Below are 23169 nucleotides of genomic sequence, written 5' to 3'. Positions count from 1 at the left end.
AAGGTTACCTTATATGTTTTATAATATAGAAAACCATATTAGGAAGGAGCATTCTCTCTCTCTCTCTCTCTCTCTCTCTCTCTCTCTCTCTCTCTCTCTCTCGCTCTCTCTCTAACTCTTATATATACACACAAGTAGATGCTCATATATACTGTATTTTGCAGAAATTCCCATATAGCATAGGATCTGACATGTACAGTTAATCAATCAGATCTATACAACATTAAGAAGTAATTAAAATGTTCATTCACCATAAAGACTTCATGACAAGTGCTGCAGGCAGTGGTGCACTCTAAATCCCTGCTGATCCATTTTGATTGGCACGAACACACAAACACACACACACACACACACACACACATCACTTTCTTTTGGTGTTTCTACTTTTTGAAAGTAAGAACAGGTGCAGTGGTGCATAATGGGAGTTGTGTGTGATTTTTTATTTATTTTTAATTTTTTTTAAGGTTTTATCTGCACGGTTCTCTGCCTACCTTCTGACAAGTTATTTTCGAAGTGAAGTGAACAAAAACGGATTGATGTGGGTCAAAGCTCACCAATGTTCAGCATACTGAACTAGAAAGAACATGTGCTCGCATTAGGGTAACAAACCAATGATGGGACAGAAACTAAACCACAAGCACAGGCCCAGAACATCGACAAAAGCACATGACAGAAACTCAAAACAAAGTGAATAAGAGTGCTGAAAGTCAGGTAAATTCAGCACAATTGAGAGGGAGGAGTATTTGACGATAGTGTAGCTAATAGACATTGCTAATTTCAACTCACCCAAATAACATATTGGCTACCAGGCTAAGAAGAATATAATTTATCTCAACTAGAGCAATCTTTTCTGGAGAAGACACGGATTGATTGATCTAATAATTGAGTCTCAGGTACCATGTGTAAGTTTCATGTGTCCATTATGGTTTTCTCCCAGCTCCTAGAAACATCCCTATAGGTGGATTGCTGGGTCTAAATGATCTAAGTAAATTAGCATACAAATTTTTGCACAAAATTGTTCATTCCAGGTTCACACCCAGTTTTCCACAGATAGAGAATCCATTGAGTCTGAATAGGCTGAACAGTATGGATGGATGGATGGATGGACAAATGGATGGATGGATATTGTTGGTTTTTATTTAGATTTATTTAGATATTTCAGATTTAAGACCGTACAAAGGTCAAGACAGCCCAGTGCCTGGGAGATTCAGTCTGATTGCTAGAGATGTTCTGGATATTCAGTCGCACAAGCGATAGAATTTTCTCAGGCTCGATACACACTATCTGGGAAAACATCACAAAAAAGCCTGACCTCGTTTCCACAAAATGTAACGGTTTGATGGTGACCCAACTGAGGCATTATGAATTGCGTGTGGATTTAGTGAAGTGTCATTCCGAGGCGGTTTTCAGGTTGGAGTGTTATTCAAAATCCTAACACAATTTTAAATGTTAACAATGCACAATGTGGTACTTAAACCCACAGGGCATCTCAATATGGCTGGCTGCATTTTAGCTGCATTTCCATGATAATTTATGCTAATAGAAAATGAAATTGCCAGCCATTTATCCTCACTTTATCTCCTGATGGCGGCCATTAAAGCAGAGATGAGCTGCCTGATAAACATCCCATTTTTTTTGTCTGGAATGTGTGTGGCCTAGTGTATTTAGTGTGTGTGTGTGTGTGTGTGTGTGTGTGTGTGTGTGTGTGTGTGTGTATGTGTGTGTGTGGCTGTGGGGTTTCAAACACAGCAGCTGGGATCATTACTGCTTATCAGATGCTAATATACAGGGAGTGGACACAAAAATTAATAATAATAATAATAATAATAATAATAATAATAATAATAATAATAATATAGATAACATATGTTAAACTGTGTATGCTAATAAAATGAGCTAATCTGACAGGATTTATAAGCCAGATGTATACATAAACCACATTATTTATTTATTTTTTTTCTAATTCCAGTTAGTGAGCTGCTACTATGGCCATGTCCACACTAATATGTTTTTGTTTGAAAACAAAACATTTTTCTCTCCATTTTGGCCTTTGTCCACACTGAGACAGCATTTTAATTCAACGAAAACGTAGCTGTTGGAAGTCGCTCTCCAAAGCGGATAAATTTGAAAACGCTGTCTTCGCGTCTTAGTGTGGACTGTGAAGACGGAGGCTTTTGAATACTATGGCGCATTTTTAGTCATGTGATGCAGTCGAAAGTAAATAAATGCCTAGCGGAAATGACGCAGGTCGAAGCTTTTTTATTTTTTATTTATTTTATTATTTACTCATGCGCAGTAGTGAGATGTAAGCATTTTCATACATTTTAGTGTGGATGAGCAACTTTTGGAAAACGTTTGAAAATGATAATGTGGACGCGGAGGTTTACGTTTTTAGACGTAAACTCTTTTTTCAAATATATCCGGATTAGTGTGGACATGGCCTAACACTAGCAAACTGACTGACATGAGATAACCTGAAGGGGTTTACCACAACTGTTTGCCAGAAAACTATAATTTATGTAAGGGCTAAGCTACCATAACCTAACAAGATAATACATTTCTAATTTCGAGGTCTCATCTTATTAGTCACCTTAATTTAGATTCCATGTTTTTAAGTTTCACATATTTATAAGGGAATATGATTTTGACTATTATGGTTTGTGTTCATAGTTAATTAAAGCTGTCTCTTATAAATTAGTTTTATTTTTTGTTTTTTTTTTCCAAACTTTTTTGAAATTCAAGTCTATGAATAATGCACACGTTGTTTAAGGAGACCGAATTATTATAACGCTTTAGTAATCACAGTGAAAAATATTTCAAGGAAGAAACATTCTCATTAGAATTTAAATGAATCAGTTTACGTGTGTAAACTGCCTGCTGTTTTTTTTTTATATATCAATATTGTTTCCTTCAGCTCCTGTATAATACAGATAATAATGTCCAATATACTGTATAAGTCTGGAGTCTCATCAAGTCTCATCATGGAGCATTTTTAATTCTGCTTTATTCTAAGTCTAAACAAATCTACTGTTTTGCTCATTTGTGATTAGAGATTAAGCAGTGTCCAGTTGTATGATTGTGCAAGTCTTCGTTTTGGTTATTATTAGATTTTTTTATTATTAGATTTTTTTTAATTATCACTTTAAACATTTAACAGTGCACAGTTAATCCAAGTGTACTACTTCTACTCAAAAATGTGACACTGCATAACAATTTCCTTAAGCTAGAAATGTACTCATGGAAAAAAGTAATAATTAAAACAACACATGCAGTAATAGAGGTGTGAATAAAAGCAGGACTATAATGTTTTCTCTATTATAGAATAACAATTTGGTCTGTTTGTAGATGTTTTTATCTGCAAAACAACCTGACAGTATTTTATAAGAAGAATTACAAGATGTATACATAAGCCATTTTGTTTTTTCACTGCTAATGCCGTTAAGTTAGCCAGTGCTACTAGAACACTAGCCTACTGGCTAACGCAAGCTAACCTGAAAGGGCTTACAGTATGTAAAGAAATACAAGTTGTCAACATAGATCTAATTGTTTTACACTGCTAATTCCAGTCAAAATGCTAAACCAACATCTCCTGACAGAAAACTTCCCCATTTGATTAAATACAAACACAATTTTGTATTGAACACTACCCGCAGAGCTTCTGTTTTAGAATCAAATAAAGTCAAATTATTCATCTGGTGGACCCCTTTTTGCTTTTCACATCCTTTTTTTCTAATTTTAAATGTTTAATCACAAGAGGTCACTGAAACAACTCATATTTATCCTCATAATCTGTAGACCTTTGATGTCTGCTACCACACGTCGAGTTCCAATTCGCACCTAAAACACCCTTCGCATTTACTCTGCATATTATTTTTAGAACCTCTGCTTGTTTTTAATGAATTCTGTCCTCTCAGTTGCCACTTATCCTTTGCTGGTTGTGCTCCTGACGAGGTCGTGGAGTGGACAGAGATGTTAAAGGCGGATTTTGGCATCCTGCATCTAAAACACATTCAGATTCAAATTCTGCCATCCAGCTGACCCGCTAATCAAGCGCTGCACTTGAGTCAAGAGCGCGCAGCCGAGATTGAGTTAGTGTTCAAGTGACGGAAAAGAAACGTACACGCTCGCACACTCATTTTTTTTGTCCACTTAAACATGCAGTTTGACATTATTTAAAAGTTTTAATGCAAATTAATTAGATGAAACGATCCAGAGAGTCCAGAGAGTTCAAAGTGTCGGCAGATGAGGTATGCTTGAGTAGCGAGTGTGAAGGATTGCAATTAAAGCTGATGAAAAGGCTTTTTGAACACAAACCCGCTAACAGACTAGCAAGCTCATATAAAAATAAGATTGGCAACAATGTATAAAGCACATTAACCTTTTTGATCTCATGAGATTTTGCAGAAGGGGAAAAAAAATGGCTTTGTTGTGTTAGAATGTCTTGGGTTCACTTATGGTGCTGCAATTTCTTTTTGAATGACCATACCCCCATGCACAAGGCATGAGAGGGTTACTGGATTAATGAGTTGATGAATATAACATCTCAAGTAAATATGAGATTATGGAACATTGTGTCTTCACCAATATCATCAAAACATGATCAATGGCGATGAAACAAAATAATTCTGACTACATGTTGACTGGAAGGAATTGAAGCCAATCAATAGAGATATTCTGACAGAGAGGGCACTAGGATGTGCTATGGGAAGAAGGTGAGCCAGCAAAGGCTCTGCTTGAAACCTTGGGTCCTGGCATTCATGTGTATGTTAATTTGACACATACCAGGAATGGTTTCAGGAACATGACTAAGAATTCAAGGTATTGACCTTGGCCTTCAGGTTCTCCAGATCTTTCATTCCGACTGAGCATCTCTGGGACGTGCTGGACAATCAATTCAGATCTATTGAGGATCCACCTTACATCTTACATGACTGAAATAATCTGCTGATAATGTCATGGCACCAGATACCACAACACACCTTCAGAGGATTGTGGAGTCCATGACTCGACAGGTCAGAGCCATTTTGGTGGCAAAAGTGGCACATTTTCAACCTTTATTTCTGTACTACTACCATAGAAATAAAAATCATTTCAAAAGCAAGAAGTGATAGCTATCTGACTACTGATCCGAACCACAGCAGAGAACTTTAGGGTTTTTTTGGAGAAAGTTCCAAAATCTCTACAAACAGACCAGCCGCCTGACAACATTGGTTGTCTTTGTTATTTTGCAGTTTCTGCAGAGGCAATAGTCAACAGTTCTCTTGAGAAAACATTACAGGTCTCAGTGGCAACTGACGAACAAAACAGAACATTCTATACTGAGAAGCTGAAACTCTCCACACTCCAGTTTCTGTCTCCTTTAACGATCCAGGTTAGGGCCCGGTAACTCAGCAACCCCAGGGCCCAAAAACATTCTGCTGCAATTATGTTATTATAGCAATTATAGTCTGACAAATGATCAAGTGGAAGAATAGTGCTAGATTTAGTCCAGTATTTTAATGTCATGCTGTAGGGGTGAAGATTTAATTAAGGTGGTTATGTGCACATTATTTGAGGATTTGAGGTAGTTGCTTCGTTGTGTGTCCTTTGCTTGATATGCTCAGTTAGAGATATGAAGTTAGATATCTCAGTATTTGATGTATAAATCTGTTGATGTAGATAAAATATATAATTTAATATAAATATATAATATAAAATATAATTTCCATAATTTCCAGCTTGTTGTAGATCCCTAATCCTGAAAACACCCATGAACACTGCATTCTGTTTCTATGGTATTGATAAATAGTAGAGATGAGCCGGATACTCGGCTGAAACGAGTATCCAGTAAGGATAAAGCACTTCTGCCGAGTACGAGTATTATACGAGTAATACGAGTCAATATCTGTGCTCGGATTGAATGAAAATCATCATTGGGTATCTGATTGTGTCAGCATTCTGTGATTGGCTAGTCTCAGCGCCCCTCCTCTACACACATACAGATGTATTGTGTTGCTGTGTCTCGCTCTGCTCACTCACAGTCACACACAGAACAGCTCTCTGTCCCTCCCTCAGTCACTCGGGTTCGCGGGTCTTTTCCGTTAACGTTTAGGGTTTCTTCAGCTTTTTACTTCGGGTTGTAACATTAATAATACGTACTTACTAACCAGTAGAGTTCTGGTAAACGTGGGTTTGTTCAGACGTGGTGCTTGCTTGGTAGAATGCGACTCGCATTGCGTCTCTGCCTGTCGGAGATTTTTTTTCTTTTTTAAACCTTCAGCTGTCTCTAACCAGTAACCAGACACTGGGTGTCTGACACGTTTTTGCTGAATTTCATAAAAACATAAAGGTAGTAAGCTAGTGTTATAAATATTAAAAATTAATTATTACCAGTTAAAGCCCCGCCCATCTCAAGACAAGCCACGCCTACTTCCGGGTTAGGTCCCACCCACTCCGAGTACAGATACAGATACAGATAATTCATATGGTTAACAGATACGGATACAGATACGGATAATGCTGTACTCACTCATCCCTAATAAATAGTCAAGAAACAATAACTTGCGGTTCAGTGTTGTTTATTTTCCTGTAACAACACAACCTGTTGTGTTTTTTCCACAACAGACTGCCAGACTGACACTTGATTTTTATATTTCCAGTGCTCAGCTGCTGCTGTAGTAAGCTTTTGAAGACTGTTTTTATTGTCACTTCATTCTCTTATGGAGCATACCACCCAGTTTACACTTATTGTCTTTATCTATTTCTCTCACCCTCTCTCTCTCCCCATGTCACATGTATACACATCCCCATAGCAGACACTCACCCCAGTCAGCCCCTTTATCCAGGCAGATGTTGGACTGGTGTTAAATATTTTATGTATTTTTTGCCCAACTCCACACAATAAAACCATGCCTTACAGCAGTAAACAAGAAGGCGGCAGAACGCAGCGGGCAAATTTTTCAAATTTATACTCGAGTTAAAGTTCTCTGAAATTCAGATCCATTTCCTTGGCTGGAATCTTTCATCTTTTATACAGTATTTCACCTGTGGACATGTTTATGAGGTGAAATCACAGCAAAAGCAATCAACAGCTCCCTAACTAATGACTAGCTTACTTCTCTTTCTTTCACGTCACACACTTCCATGTCCATTTTTGTGCCGATATCCCATGACAGCTGCGGCTTTGGACTTGTCATTCGAAAATGCCCCCCCCTCTACTTCATGAATAGTAATGAGTTAGAAATGAGATTTTACAGCAGCTGTCCAGCTGCTCCAGCATGGTGTGGCATGAGCAGATGCTAGCGTCTGCTGTGTGGGCTGAACGGACCCGAGGAGTCTGAATCATCCACACAGGGAGCTCATTGCAGCTTCTTTGCTCCTCGTTCGCTCTCTCGACAGAAGCGTTTTTTTTGTTTGATCGATCGTAGTTCCTCTCATGTTCTTGGCATTCATCTTTTTTTAATACGCTTTTGAGAATGCTTTATGAAGCCAGGTGTACATCAGTAGAAAGTGCAAAAAAAGGAAAAAGAAAGACGAGTTAATAGTAGAATCCAATCCATAAAAGAACTCAAGCTGTTTAATAGGAACTTTCACTCATGAGCTGTGCTCAGTAATCTGTATGTTTTTCCTCTCTGTATGTGATAGCTGGATGCAGTGGAGACTATAGGACATATTGATCTCAGCATTTTTGTCTCAGCACTTCTGTCTGATTTTTAAGAATATTTTAAGCACTGTATATGTGTGTTTTAAAAGGTTAAACATCAGCTTTTTTTGTTTGTTTTACAATATATAATCTTTTGTTTTGTAAAAGTAACAGTACGGTGTAATTTATTCTCTAAAATAATATAATTGCTGGTCATTGTTTTTTTTTGGTTACACTACAGCATCACAACAATATAGTTACACTATAGTGTCAGTTTGTTTTGGTTAAATTTATACTACAGCATCACCTTGTTTTAATAATGTAACCCTATAGTGTCAGTTTGTTTTGTTAATATTACACTATAGTGTCAGTTTGTTTTGTTAATGTTACCCTATAGTGTCAGTTTGTTTTGTTAATGTTACACTATGGTGTCAGTTTGTTTTGTTAATGTTACACTATGGTGTCAGTTTGTTTTGTTAATGTTACACAATATAATGTCAGTTTTTGTTAATGTTACACTATAGTGTCAGTTTGTTTTGTGAATGTTACACTATAGTGTCAGTTTGTTTTGTTATTGTTACTCTATAGTGTCAGTTTGTTTTGTTATTACTCTATAGTGTCAGTTTGTTTTGTTATTGTTACACTATAGTGTCAGTTTGTTTTGTTATTGTTACACTATAGTGTCAGTTTGTTTTGTTATTGTTACACTATAGTGTCAGTTTGTTTTGTTAATGTTACAATATAGTGTCAGTTTGTTTTGTTATTATTACTCTATAGTGTCAGTTTGTTTTGTTAATATTACACTATAGTGTCAGTTTGTTTTGTTAATGTTAATGTAATGTAATTTATTCTCTAAAATAATATAATTGCTGGTCATTGTTTTTTTTTTGGTTACACTACAGCATCACAACAATATAGTTACACTATAGTGTCAGTTTGTTTTGGTTAAATTTATACTACAGCATCACCTTGTTTTAATAATGTAACCCTATAGTGTCAGTTTGTTTTGTTAATATTACACTATAGTGTCAGTTTGTTTTGTTAATGTTACCCTATAGTGTCAGTTTGTTTTGTTAATGTTACACTATGGTGTCAGTTTGTTTTGTTAATGTTACACTATGGTGTCAGTTTGTTTTGTTAATGTTACACAATATAATGTCAGTTTTTGTTAATGTTACACTATAGTGTCAGTTTGTTTTGTTAATGTTACACTATAGTGTCAGTTTGTTTTGTTAATGTTACACTATAGTGTCAGTTTGTTTTGTTATTGTTACTCTATAGTGTCAGTTTGTTTTGTTATTACTCTATAGTGTCAGTTTGTTTTGTTATTGTTACACTATAGTGTCAGTTTGTTTTGTTATTGTTACACTATAGTGTCAGTTTGTTTTGTTATTGTTACACTATAGTGTCAGTTTGTTTTGTTAATGTTACACTATAGTGTCAGTTTGTTTTGTTATTATTACTCTATAGTGTCAGTTTGTTTTGTTATGATTACTCTATAGTGTCAGTTTGTTTTGTTTTTGTTACACTATAGTGTCAGTTTGTTTTGTTATTGTTACACTATAGTGTCAGTTTGTTTTGTTATTGTTACACTATAGTGTCAGTTTGTTTTGTTAATGTTACACTATAGTGTCAGTTTGTTTTGTTATTATTACTCTATAGTGTCAGTTTGTTTTGTTATTATTACTCTATAGTGTCAGTTTGTTTTGTTATTACTCTATAGTGTCAGTTTGTTTTGTTATTACTCTATAGTGTCAGTTTGTTTTGTTATTATTACTCTATAGTGTCAGTTTGTTTTGTTTTTGTTACACTATAGTGTCAGTTTGTTTTGTTATTGTTACACTATAGTGTCAGTTTGTTTTGTTAATGTTACACTATAGTGTCAGTTTGTTTTGTTATTATTACTCTATAGTGTCAGTTTGTTTTGTTATTCTTACACTATAGTGTCAGTTTGTTTTCATGATGTTACACTATAGTGTCAGTTTGTTTTGTTATTGTTATAGTGTCAGTTTGTTTTGTTATTGTTACTCTATAGTGTCAGTTTGTTTTGTTATTGTTATAGTGTCAGCTTGTTTTGTTATTCTTACACTATAATGTCAGTTTGTTTTGTTATTCTTACACTATAGTGTCAGTTTGCTTTCATGATGTTACACTATAGTGTCAGTTTGTTTTGGTTAAATTTATACTACAGCATCAGCTTGTTTTGTAAACATTACACTTCAATGTCAACTTTGTTGAAGTTAAACTCCAGCAAAAGTTTGTTTTTAAAACAGTCAGTTATAGCCATAATCCTAAAGCCAGAAGCTTGGATCTATATGAACAAGCCATGTATTGATGCTGTGGGATTACTAGCAATGATGAGTGCTATATAGCTGTCCATGCCAAATCAAAATAAATGCAGCCAGAATAGAAATGGTATTTAATTATACAAAAATGTTACAGAGCATTATTGCTTGCTGCTTAGCAGACTACATATTGTACATATATCAGTCCATAATGACTGGATTGTTTGGGCACAGTATAATGGCTAACAGTGAAATAATGCAGATAAAAGAAAAACGTTAAACGTTTTAAAACGTTAATCTTCAGGATGTCCATACTTTACACATTTTTATACATGAATGTGTAGTGCTAGTTTGTTCCCAAGTCTTAGTTTTTCTGAATACACAGGGTTGTACTGTACAACAATATTTTAATAGCAGATGGTGCATATAATTTGTGTGTCAGTTTCACATATGTGTGTGAAAGAAAAAAAAGTGTGTCATGCTGTCTCTGACCTGCTGAGTTTATTCTAATTTCATCCTCATCACAGTCAGAGACATGTCTCGTATTACTGACACACTCATCAGGGTGCTCATGCAATCTACCTGAAACAGGTGTCCAAAAGTTGATGTGCTGTGTGTGAATGTGTGTGTTCAATGGAGTGTATGCAGTGGAGTGTATGCAGTGGAGTGGAGTGTTCAATATTAGAGGCTTACATATGTGTACATAAAGATCTTTGTTTATACAGGGTTTGCTATTAAACCAGACAAACATTGCGACTGAGACAATGCTGTCTCTTGAGACACATGCTGTAGCACACACACATACTGTACCAGTGTTCACACCAAATGAAGAATCTTCTAAAATTCTACACTTTTCTTATTATCCGAGACTTGCCGTCACACTTAAAGCTGCTCGTTTATTATATTGACTTTGTCATACATTCCTTATGTCCTGCCAGATGTGTGTAAGAATGTGGGGGGAAAAAGCTACTTTTTTTGCAGGAGTCTTAAATGCTTGCCTATGAGAGCAAAATAGATTCTTTAGGAGAAAGATTTGAATTCTTAAACTTCACAAATATACATTTAAGCCAAATCACAAATGATTTCCAAATTTACTCCATGTGTTGCCTACACAAGATTTCATGAATTGAACATGACAGGATAGCTGTTATTGACAAATAATCCACTATGGGGTTAGCCTGGAGTTACTGGTGCATCAACAAAACTATTCATACACTTGCTGACCAATCAGAGCACAGAATAAAACAGGTGTGTTATAAAACATGTTCACAATATTTACACACTTTTGTAACAGCTAGAACACCGATGTGTGGCAGATCTCATGTGGCAGAATGCCATGGCTTTATAGTCCATTTGTCACCCAAGCTTTTATTCTTGCAGCTTTAGGATTTCCTCTTTTTAGGTTTATTGAGCGACAAAGATTCTTTAGTGTCACAATGCATGTGGATGCCATCTTTTATTTAAACCTACTGCTTTATTATTAATGAATGAGCCACATGGATATTTTTTGGTAAAATATTTGTAATATTATCTATTATTATAATATCAGAATATATTTTCACAAATTTAATGAGAATTGCTGGATTATGCAAAAAAATAGGTGCCAAGATTTATGTCTATATTTCTTTAGTGACCTAAATATTCATACATGTATACATTTTCAGATTAAAACTGTATGTAAATCTGGAATACACTATACAGCTTAAAATGTGTGGATGCCAGACCACTGAACTTCCAATTTCAGACAATATCAATTATATTTATACTTACAGCATTTGGCAGATGCCCTTATCCAGTGCGACGTACAAAATTATACATATCATTGAGATATTGGAGGGTTCCCCTTCATTCAAGTTGGCGTTCCACTTCATCTGAGAGATATTCAGTTCAGTTGAGGTCTGGGCTTTGTTTCTCCTGGCCAAACTTGGCGAACCTAGACATGATGGACCTCATTTTGTGCAAAGAGACATTGCCATGCTTTAACAAATTTGGGAATCTGTTTCATTGAAAGGAAATCTTACTGCTACAGTTTAAAACATATTCTACACCATGGGTGTTCAATATGTGCAAAGGTAGATTAGATTCAGGTGTTGCTCCTGCTTGGTTGGAGTAAAAACCTGTACCCATACTAGACCTTTCCACATATTAAAACTCACAAATATGATGTATACCTCTGATTTGAATGGTTTGTTTCCACAAAATGTTGCCACAGAGTTGGAAAAACAGAACTATCCACAACAAGGCTGTCTAATCTTGTCAGGAAAGGGCCAGCATGTGTACAGGTTTCCATTCTAACCAAGCAGAAACCACACCAGCCATTTCCCAATCAGACTATACACCCCTGTTCAAGACAGATCTGGGCTTCTAACTTTGTGACCATATTTTAGGGGAAAAAAAAATTGTGTTATGGTCAGATGTCCACATACCTCTGGCAATATAGTGTATACAGTATAGTGTGCCTGCTCTTCATATCTGCATTTGTGTTTATTTAAAACATCAAATGTCACTGAGGTTTAGACCTTAGGACTGATGGAATCTGAGATTTTAGGCCATGTTACTATAATATGGTGTATACTTTAGTTGGGTTTGAACTCAGAGAACTCACATTTATTCACATTTATCATCCCAAACAGCTGCAAACAAGTCATTCCCTTGCATTATTTCTATACACAGGTAATAATTTTTTCTGGCTCGCCATCTGTCACAGTGCAGTGGTACACTGATTGAGGCTGTGGCACCTGCTCTGCTTTAAAATATCTACCAAGAAGTTGGGCAGAGGTCCAGTTGTAATAAACCACCATCTGATCGGATTGTGTATACATATATATATATATATATATAGACAATGTCTCTGACACAAACTTTTCTGTAGGACTCAAAACAACAAAATGACCATAATCAACCTCTATAATGCACATCTGTGCATAGAGTTTCATTGTGTATCGACGATCCGATAGCAGCGGCAAAAAAGCGCCGCTTTAAGAAGTCTATTCCAAGACTGAAGCCTCGAGAGAGTGCTTTACCACATAATGAACAAGTGTAATAATTCCATCAGGTAATGTGGGACATATTGGCAGTGCAGGGTGGATGATGAGATTTGTGATTTGTGCACTTGGAAATTATTATGGTGACAAATAGGGGTAAGATGCATGCAATTAAATACAAGGCCATAACGGAAGAAAAGCTGGTCCAGACTTTAAGAGACTTGCTAAACTCTTTCTAGAACTTGCTAAAGCTACACTTGAGTAGATCGGAAACCATAAATGTGTTAGAACGACTTAGAACATGTTAAAATCCAATTCAGAATCTGAAAATTACTGCTCACCATTGGTGAAAGAGTTAACATATCAGGAATCATATGTGCAAAGTTGAAGACTTAGAAGATCTATAGTTGTGAATCCATTCAGGCAGGTGATGACTTATTTAACCAACTAAACTTTGCTTTTTTATTTTTGTTGTTATTCAAATTTTAGTCACAATCCCAATTAAACCTATTTAAATTCCACTCTGTAACACTACAAGTTAATTGTTAATAGGGCGATTACTTATGCAAGGCACTGTATCTCAATCTACAGAAGGGTAAAATGTACATATGTGGGTTATTGTAGCAGTTACTTTTACCTCTCTACTTTGACTTTGAATTCACAAACCTACCTAACCTATCCAAACCTATGATCTCTGGTCAATAACTGTTTATCATTTGTGCTGTCAGCATGGAGCCAATAACATCTACCATCCATCCATCCATCCATCCACTCAACCACTGATCCATCAACTCATTCATCCATCCATCCATCCATCCATCCATCCATCCATCCATCCATCCATTCATCCGTCTGTCCATTCATCCGTCCATCTATCAGCTTTGTGCTTGAGATTTATGACCTTCTGAACTCAAAGCCTTGACCACTGATCCACCCTTCTTTTCTCCTCTATTTATGTAATGCTCTAACTCTAATACAGAGACAGACAGCTGAAAAGAGAGAAAAAAGCAAACTAAAGTATAGTACCGGAATACTTTGAGTCATGTATCCTAGCTGTCTGGTTTCTCTTTCATTTTTTCACCCTTTCATTCTGTGCATTCTTTTGCTTCGCAGAGATGTTCTGTCTCACTTTCTTCCTTCATCCTTCTGCTCATAATTGCTTCATTTCTTTTCTCTCTTCAAACTAGGCTCTCTGTCTGCCACGCCCCTTCTGCCCTGTCCCTGGCACTCACTTCCATCTTCCATCATCCATTTTTACTTCTTTCTCTCTCTCTCTCTCCGTGTTGGCATGACATTTGCCATGCCCATGTGACCGGCTGATGCACAGCCTGTGGTTTAAGGAGTATTTGTTTGCTGAGAGAGCCTGGTGAAGCGAGATAACAGAGAAGACCACACTCCAAAAGCATACACACACTCACACCTCTAAACACACAGGAATACTTTGCAAGGATACACGTGCAGTGTTTGTGTGATTGTACATTCACACTCCTATGGGTCAAGCAGAGAAAAAAAAGATACTTCCTTTCGCAAAATCCACCTAAAAAGACATTTGGTGGAACATACCAGTTTCTGGCGTCCATCTACTGCATACGTTATGCATACATCACATGCCACCTCAGACGTCATGCCTTAACTTTCGGCAATAAAGACTACTGACTACATGGGAACCTGCAGGAGCTGCAATCATTCAGGACAAAGTGTGTGAAAATGGAAACAAAGCACACGAGGGAGAAAGAAAGTGAAAAGGTCTATAAAAAAAGAAAAACTATATATATATATATATATATATATATATATATATATATATATATATAAAACATGGAAACTACCTAGTAATATACTTGGGCTCTCTACACTATCTTGGGCATCTAACAGCCCTAGAGATGTTCAGAGTCTCAGTGAAATTCCCTACATTCATATTAACTCAGACAAAACATATGCATGTGCAGTGAACATGCAGCAGTTTATGATTTCATCTAGCTATTAAAAAACCCTCTTAGTTTCCACACACACACACACACACACATACTCAGGCCCCAAAGTGGTGTCTGCAACTCCTGCCATTTCTTTTCCCTCCTTCAGGGACCCAGCAGATGGTGCCTGTTTAAAAACTCCAGTCACCGTGTGGACAGGGCCCCTGCTGAGGTAGCATTGATCATAGAAATGGAGTGGAAATGACATTGATCATTCGTACACCTCCACAGAGCCAACTGCTCATGAATGCAAAGCAACACACTGAAGAAAAAAAAAGGCAAGCAGGCTGCTGACTGTTGAGGCTGCAAGGCAATAAAGGGAGTTTAGGGATTTACCGTGATTTCGTTAAAATGACAAAAAAGTTGCCAGATGCTAATATCCATGCACAAAGTCGGGATTGTTCCCCGCTGGCACAAACCGACTGATTAACATTGATTCGGTATTAGCTGTTCACTCTGTGTGACATGTAATCAACACTGCCACAAATAAACATCTTAATCAAATGTGTTAATGAATGTATAAGCCATTCAGTGCCCTTTAAATCCCCAAGACCTCCAGTCAGTATTATTTATGAGGAAAATCACTAATACTGTATAGAAGCAACTCGAATGAATACGTTTGCATGCAGAGCAAATAAAAAAGTATTTCAGAAAAAACAACAACATTTAAATAGAAATGAAAAGCTTTCTTGGGAGTACATGAGTAAATGAGCAGAAATTAGTTAAGGAAGAAATGTTTAATTTATTATTTTAATGATTATTTGTTTAGTCTAATTAAAAATGATTGTACTAAAATGTATTTACAGAAACGCATTTATATGTATTTACAGAAAGCACTGTAAAAGAGAAAGTATGTGTAGGCATGTAAATATGTGATGTAAATATATGACACAAAAATTACCTGTTGGATGTCCCCTTCATTATTGTTTATTAATATTTGCATTTTTCTTATTCGTATTTACTTTTATTTATTTATTTTTTTTTAATACACAGTAGTTGGTTGAATGTCTAACATTGAGGAAGGAAATAACAAAAACACATGATCGGTAAATTATCCGGTTAGCTTGTCTTGAACAAGGATGGAATTCGCTCCTTAATACATTAGCATGTCATACCAATTTTAACCACAAGAGGTGCTTGTTTTCTTTTCAAAGAAGATAGATGATGAAATAATGATCAGTATTTGCCCATTTTGTTGACTACGACCACATTGGCACAATTCTTTTTCTCTGTAAATAATATCAATATGCAAGTATTACCAGTTTTTTGCCACAAGAAGCAGCTGAATACGAAACTGTGCATTAAAGGCTAGTAATAATCACATATCTTATAACCCACTATTACAGCAAAGATTATTAATGCGATTGAATATTTCATAAACATAGAGGTTTCAGACTTTACATGTGCTCTATTTTGTCTGTGTTTACACCAATTTCGCATGGCTGATATCCGAATACTGCTGAGGCGGAATGGACTCGTGTCACAGACCCATTCTGATTGTCTGTGAAGGACCGAAGCGTAGTGCCTTTAGTGCCGTGCATATAAAAACGCATTGGGTCGGTTGAAACGTAATCGAGATTGATGGCACGTTTTGTAATATTTGGGATATTGATCCACCTTTAGGAATTTCATCAAGCACCACAGTCCAATTCTCTGTTTATCAGACTCGGTGTGTGCCCGCAGCCTGCATCTAATCCACTGCAATTACTTATGGATACAGGCTTCATAATACAGCAGTCGTTAGAACATTCAGATTAGCTGCGATCAGACCAGACATCTGTAATCTATGTCAAGACATGGAGCTGATTTTAATGCGGTTAATGTGGTTGTACACACCGGTTGTACACACTGGCCTAATACCAGTCCTGGTTCTTGGACTCACAGCCTACCAAGTCAGATAATTGGGATGACTGAACACAGCAGTTTGGTGTAAACCCACCAATTTATAGCTAACAAGTTAGCATAGTAGTAGAAGTGCCCGGAGAAACTGGAGAAAATCTGTAAGCAACTAAAATGCAGAAATTTCGATCTGAAGGGATGTGTTCAGATGTGTCTATGAAACTTCTTTTTTGGTACAGCTTTATTTGATTTATTACTACTATTATAATTTTCTGACTTTTCAGGAATTTGTTTAAATTTTGCCTCAGAATTTGGACTGTAAATCGCATGGCCGAGATACCTTGGTAGCCAGGGATTTAGGTTTCCTGTGGCTTTAAATACTTGTTTTTATTATTCACCACTATGTTTTTCTTGTCCTGAAATAAACAGGATCACATGATTTTTAGTACAATAACCTTGGGCAAGTAGCCAGCCACATCCAAATGGCCAATTTTTGTGAACATGCACCAATGAAAGGTCATTTCTGCTTGGTCCTTTCAACTCACCGCATTGCAGCTTCTGTCGATTGTATGTTCTTTAAAAGGTTCCAAAACTTTTTTAAGACTCATATGTTTAGCCATTTTTAAGGTTCATGTATGTCACTCATGTTATCCTGATAAGGGTCAATGAGGAAACATTGAGTAGGAGGCAGGAATGCACCCTGGGGCACCCTGTAGAAACACTTCCACATTTGGGGCAATGAAGCATAGCCTGTCTACCTGCTGCTATGTTCTTAGTGGGACGTGGGAGGAACCTGGAGAACAAGTATGCTAAACTATCTCTACAGAGAACCAGGTACATTTCCCTTTTCAGTATTCCCTGTTTAATGTGTTTTCATGAATGAATATGTCACAAAATTGTAGTTGAATATGTTGAATAGTTGAATATGTTGGTGTGTTTTAGGTCAGAGTTCATCTATCCTCCCATTTTCAGGTCTTTGGGGACAGCCGGAGTACAATCAGATCCAATCTTTTATCCCGTTCTTAGAAATAATGGCCCTTTCTTTGTTGTAAGGGGTCCTGGTAATTGGATATAATTGGATTTAGCAGCTCACTGGCCTTGTGGTCAAGCTATCCTCTTCTGACAATAGAACTGTGTGTGTGTGTGTGTGTGTATGTGTGTCAGTGTGTGTCAGTATGTGTGATCGAGAAAAAGAAGTGAAAGTAGACCCCAGTCAAAGCATGTCACAGACTCTTGCTCACTCCTAATGTACTGTAACTCCACTGATAATCACTGACCGTATCTTTATATCCCTAACCTTGCCAATGGACTACACTAATCCATCCAGAGCTTAGCTTTTAGATTTAGTCTAAGCAAATACAGAACAGTTAGAGGGTCTTCGTCCCATTGCCTTGTGTTCACAACTGCCATTTGAGAGTTTATTCTTTTAGCGCCTTGTTCTTGTTTGACATGCTACTCTGGTAAGCAATCTTCTGCCTGGAGAAAGGAAGGTAGTCAAGACAGTGAAGTCAGTTATCTTTGTAAATCAATTGTACTTGTCTACTTTGGATTTGGCTGTTTAATACTGCTAAATTTGCAGGGATATCCTCATTGAATTCTTTTATCTCTTCCCTAAGCTGGATAAGCGAAAAGAAAAAAAATACAAAACAAAAAAAAAACTCTCACTTGATCTTTGTAGATGATTTGTTTTCGAGTTCTCTCTAGCTCCTGTGAGAGACCCACCATAGCCTCTGGCTGACAGCATCCATTTGAACCCTGATGACCTTGTCAAGCCTGATATTAACAGGTTTCTTGCTTGGCTGCTAGCCCCTAAGTGACACTCTCCATGAATTCATTTAAAGAGGCAATGCTGTGTATGAAGCAAGGAACCTCTGTTTTTTTGTTTTTTATTCTGGCAAAGCATAGGAACATTATTAATAACCTGATTATTGCTTCACATAAAAAGACTACCCCTTATGTACACCAATGCTCCAGAAGGCTTTAATTAGCTGGATCATTAATAGTTATGTCATGCTAGGTTGGCCTTTTTCTGCTTTATGTTGTATGACGTTTTATTAGAGAGCGTCAATGCTGGATTACAAAAATGAACTTCCTGTACAAATTATGAACATAAGTGTGTAAGCTTTAATTGTTTCTTTAGGGAGTGATTTATAAAACTTTTAAAAATTAGCACCCTTAACTAGTCAGCTAGGTGGTAAAGCCAATGCTAGTAGATTTACTTCAGCTTTCTGTGAATGTACAGTATTAAATATTTCTGGTGTTTTATTGGACAGTCCAGGTTTTTATACCTGTTAGCATTTTCCAGAAGGTTGAAATACTCCACTACATTGTGGTAACTACTAAATAGTCATGAGTTGGAAAATTCTTAATGCCGTTGGTCAGGAAACAAGAGATTTCTTGTTGCCAGATTAACCTGGACCCTGACAAAGATGGCGTAAATAATTTAATATTAATATAACCTCAGTTTGAAATGGTTTCCTGTCTATTTGTATGGTTTTACCTGAGCTTTAACTTGACTAGTCCACAGTGACATATGGGTTGTACATCTTTAATATAGATGGAAATAAATTGTTAATAAAGATAATTTTCATGTTTTTTTTTCTAACATGAATATTATCATTATAACCTTCTTCACATCTGACCCCATCACACATACTTTACACTTATGTAAGTCGGTTTAAGGCTTTTAATCATTTAAATTATGCTGTTTTTTTTTAAAAATAAATTAAAAGGAAAAAATTTAATGTGGGTGGAAAAACAATGACTCCAATGACTGGCTGTCTTATTTTTTTGGAAACATTTTTAAAAGCTTCTAAAAATATTTATTTATTTATCCTCTGAAATCTGTATCACGCAACTGTTCTAACTGTGTAAAATTTCAAAATACATCAAAATACATCAATTGCTAAGAAATAAAAGGAAAGAAATAATGACCAATATACAGTAAAAATATTTCAGATGTCAATGCTTTTCCTTTTTAGAAGTCAGTGTTTTACTCTGGGATCCTATAGAGTCCAATATGGAAGTGTAACAATGATAATAATTATAATAATAATAAGAAGAAGGATAATAAGAATAAGAATAAGGGTGCTTGGCCCCCTAATAACATTTTCCTCGGGTGCCTACTCACCTACAGCGCTCGTCTCATTAACAATGAGGAAAAAACCATTCAGTTCACCTCGGGTGCCTACACAACTTCAGAGCTTGGTTCGATAATAAGAATAAAAAAAATATATACAATTTCAATAGGTTGTTTTTGGTGCTTGGCCCCCAAAATTCGTACACGATTTATACAAATAGGTTGAAACTAAACTGCATCTATTTTCTGCTCAGGTGTCTTAGTAATATAGTTTTAGTTAACTCAGCAATCTGACACCTCAATGAACCCAATAATAGAGTCTCAACTGCCATCAATAGGAAATCAAAGCGGGTAGTAGTGGCTAGATGCGAGAAAAGAGAGCAATTATGTCATTAATTTTCTTCCCACAGAAAGATCTATGTTAACAGGGTTTTCCATGAGGCAAATCAGGAGTGTAGGGACTGCCTCCTTTTGGATCGGTACTGTACATAATCAACTTTCCTGCAGTCTACCTATTATTATATGTGAGTTAGTGTATGAGCATCGTTGTGCTTTTAAAGACTATGTTACACTAGTAGTGTTTATTTTTCCCGAGAACATGCCGTGTAAACTCTGTAAATATAGCAAGAAAAAACTTTCAGTGTGCCAGTTCCTGCGGCTTTGGTGCTTGGATCTGTCTGATGTGCTGCCAAACTGGGCACTAAGGGTTTAACCATGGGAGGAAGGTGTGTGTATGTGGTTGAGTATATGTGTGTGTGTGTGTGTGTGTGTGTGTGTGTGTGTGTGTGTGTGTGCACATGTGTGTGGGATGGAGGCAGGTTGAAATGCACGGCTGGTGAACTTAACATCGGAAGAATGCCAGATAACAAGCCAAAGAAAATGCCAGGCTGTATACCCCGATCCCACCTGGCACCATTGTTGTTTTTTGGATGGAGAAAAAGGGAGGATGTGAAAGAAAGGCAGATGGTTTATCAGATCAGATGTACTCACCTATGATCTGATAACCCCCCATCAAGATGCCCAGGGGCATAACGCCCACAAACAACCACACAGTTCTACTGTACATGTATAGATTCTTAGGGAAGGATGTTGGTTTTTCTATATAGTCAGCCAGGATATTGTCGAGAGACAGACAGACATACAGACAGACAGATAGATCTGTTTTACACACAAAAATGCTCTTAATATCATGTGCATGCTTTTTTCTCTATATTGTCAGTCAGGATATTGTTGGTAGATCTTAAACACACTCACACACGGGAACCAGTAATGCCCTTGGGGCTCTAGCAAATATACTGTAGCAGTGGCGCTGAGTGTCTTCAGGGAACGTTTTTCACATTTATTTTTCATCCATTTTCAGCAATGACACTTTGAGAAATAAGCGAATAACATAGTTATTGCTTTGGAGCATCAGGAGCAACAACACTACAATACAAGGATGTTATTTTCTACACACGATCACTAGCAAGCCTGGAATGTCTTAAAAAATGTACATTTTTAATTTTTTAAATTATCTTTTTTTTTGTTTTTTTTTTTCGGTGAGGGGGGGGGGGGATTTGGAGACACAATAGCCATATGTTCGTCTTCAAACATCATCAGTTACTGAGTATTCAAATGCTGCAAAGAAATATTTCTCATGAATCAACTCAATTCACCTTTTTTTTTTTGTGAATTAATGACTTTTTTTTTAGTTCAAAAAGGAATTTAAGCCCCAAATTTTTAATTCAGTGGTGCACGAGTTTTATTTATTATTATAGTTTTACTGACCCCTTATGTGCAGTCTTTAAGTTTTTTTCCCCATCCGACCATGCCAGGTAGCAAATTTCAATATCCTAGATTAAAATTCCTTTTCCCCTCTCTCTTTGACTATTTTACAATGCAATTTTCATATCACAAAACCTCTCTGTCTTTTGCTGGTAATACACTGTATATTAAGGGAACATTGCAATAAAAATGCACAATGGAGAATTTAATTGCTTGCTGAAAATGGCTTACAAGAGAGAGAGAAGTAGTAGAAAGGGGATTGTTGGAGTTAAAAAAAAAGTGATAGTAAAGAGAAAAGACGAAAAGTTTGAGAAGGGAGTCGCGTCCTTCTGTCTCACCCTCTCTCCGTTATTCCGTCTCTTTTCCTCTCACATCCAGCTGCTCTTTGTATGTCCTGCACGCTCCTGAAACCTCGAGGTGTTAAGTTCCACCTTGACAGATAGAATTATTAATGAAGGGAACGCACGTATCGCACAGGCTCATGCTAGCACATTAGCTGAGCTACGGTATTCTAGCTCGGCTTCCAGCTAGGAGAGTCACATTTATACTACTCCACACATTGCTCAGTACACTTTTATAGATAACGTGACAGGCCCTGGTTTTTAATGCCGCCTCGCCCATGGATTCAACCACCGGATAAACCCTGCTGTAAGATGCCTGTCAGGCGAATGGCTTTCATGAAGATATATAGCTCGAGCTGCTCTTGAAATATAGCTTTTGGACCATGAGGAGGAGGCACGTTTAATTTTGATCATGCCCAGAACAGTTTTATTTCTCCTGTACCTCAACAATTTTCTAAAGATAAAAGTGGGTTCAAGACACGTATTTCTTGAAACCACTTGAAAACATATGAAGATTCAACACTTTTTTGAGCTGGCAAGCAAGATAATTATCTGTCAAAATCAAATTCCTTTCTTTATAGATACAACCAATTGTTGCGGCATTTTATCAACTTTAGCATCTCTTGCTAGCAAATTGATGGAAAGACAAACCTCAGACATCTGTTTTGAAAGCCTTAAACCTTTAAAGATTGGAATTACTGCCTATAAAACGGTTAACCTGAATTATTTTCTAAAAACACATGTTGAGGCATTAACTAAAATAACGAGACAGTTTTTTGTTGCTGTTATGCTATTACTCAGAATTGCTATCATGCTATCAGCTCTCCAAGGATGCGTGAATTTCTTTCACTCCTCAACAAATGGATTATTTACAAAAAATTACGCTCACTCCGTTCGGTATGTCTGTAAATTCAGATTATTTTCTGATGAAAAAAAATTAAGAAACTTTTAAGCACCAAGAGTTTTACTTTGATGCAGCATGCTAATTACTTTCTGCTATCGAACGTGACACATTAGCATCACAGCACTGTTGGAGCGCATTAATTTCTCATTACTGTTGGTTTCATATTTTACCTGCTGTGTCTTCCCCACGATGGAGGACACAATGTCACGAAACCAGAGCGAAACTCTCGATGCTAGGACCGCTAGCACACACTATCACACAGTGTTGTGTCTGACAGAGAGCTTTGCTTCATTAGCTTGTTTGCAGCCAGAGTGAGCATTAAAACCAGATAGAAATCATTTAGCTGTGATATTGACTGGTTAAACCCTACGGCTGCAGG

At 36.7% G+C, this 23169-nt stretch overlaps 1 protein-coding gene across 6 annotated transcripts in view; it reads left to right on the top strand.

Moving 5' to 3' along the window:
- The window catches only part of nrxn2b (neurexin 2b), a 539034-nt gene that overhangs the window by 132695 nt on the left and 383170 nt on the right, over nucleotides 1-23169 (top strand). The gene's annotated exons all lie outside the window — the stretch shown is intronic.

This window comes from Tachysurus vachellii, chromosome 2 (assembly GCF_030014155.1).
Source record: "Tachysurus vachellii isolate PV-2020 chromosome 2, HZAU_Pvac_v1, whole genome shotgun sequence".
NCBI lineage: Eukaryota > Metazoa > Chordata > Actinopteri > Siluriformes > Bagridae > Tachysurus > Tachysurus vachellii.
Note: the sequence above shows the minus strand (reverse complement) of the source record. Positions and strands in the feature narration are given on the sequence as shown.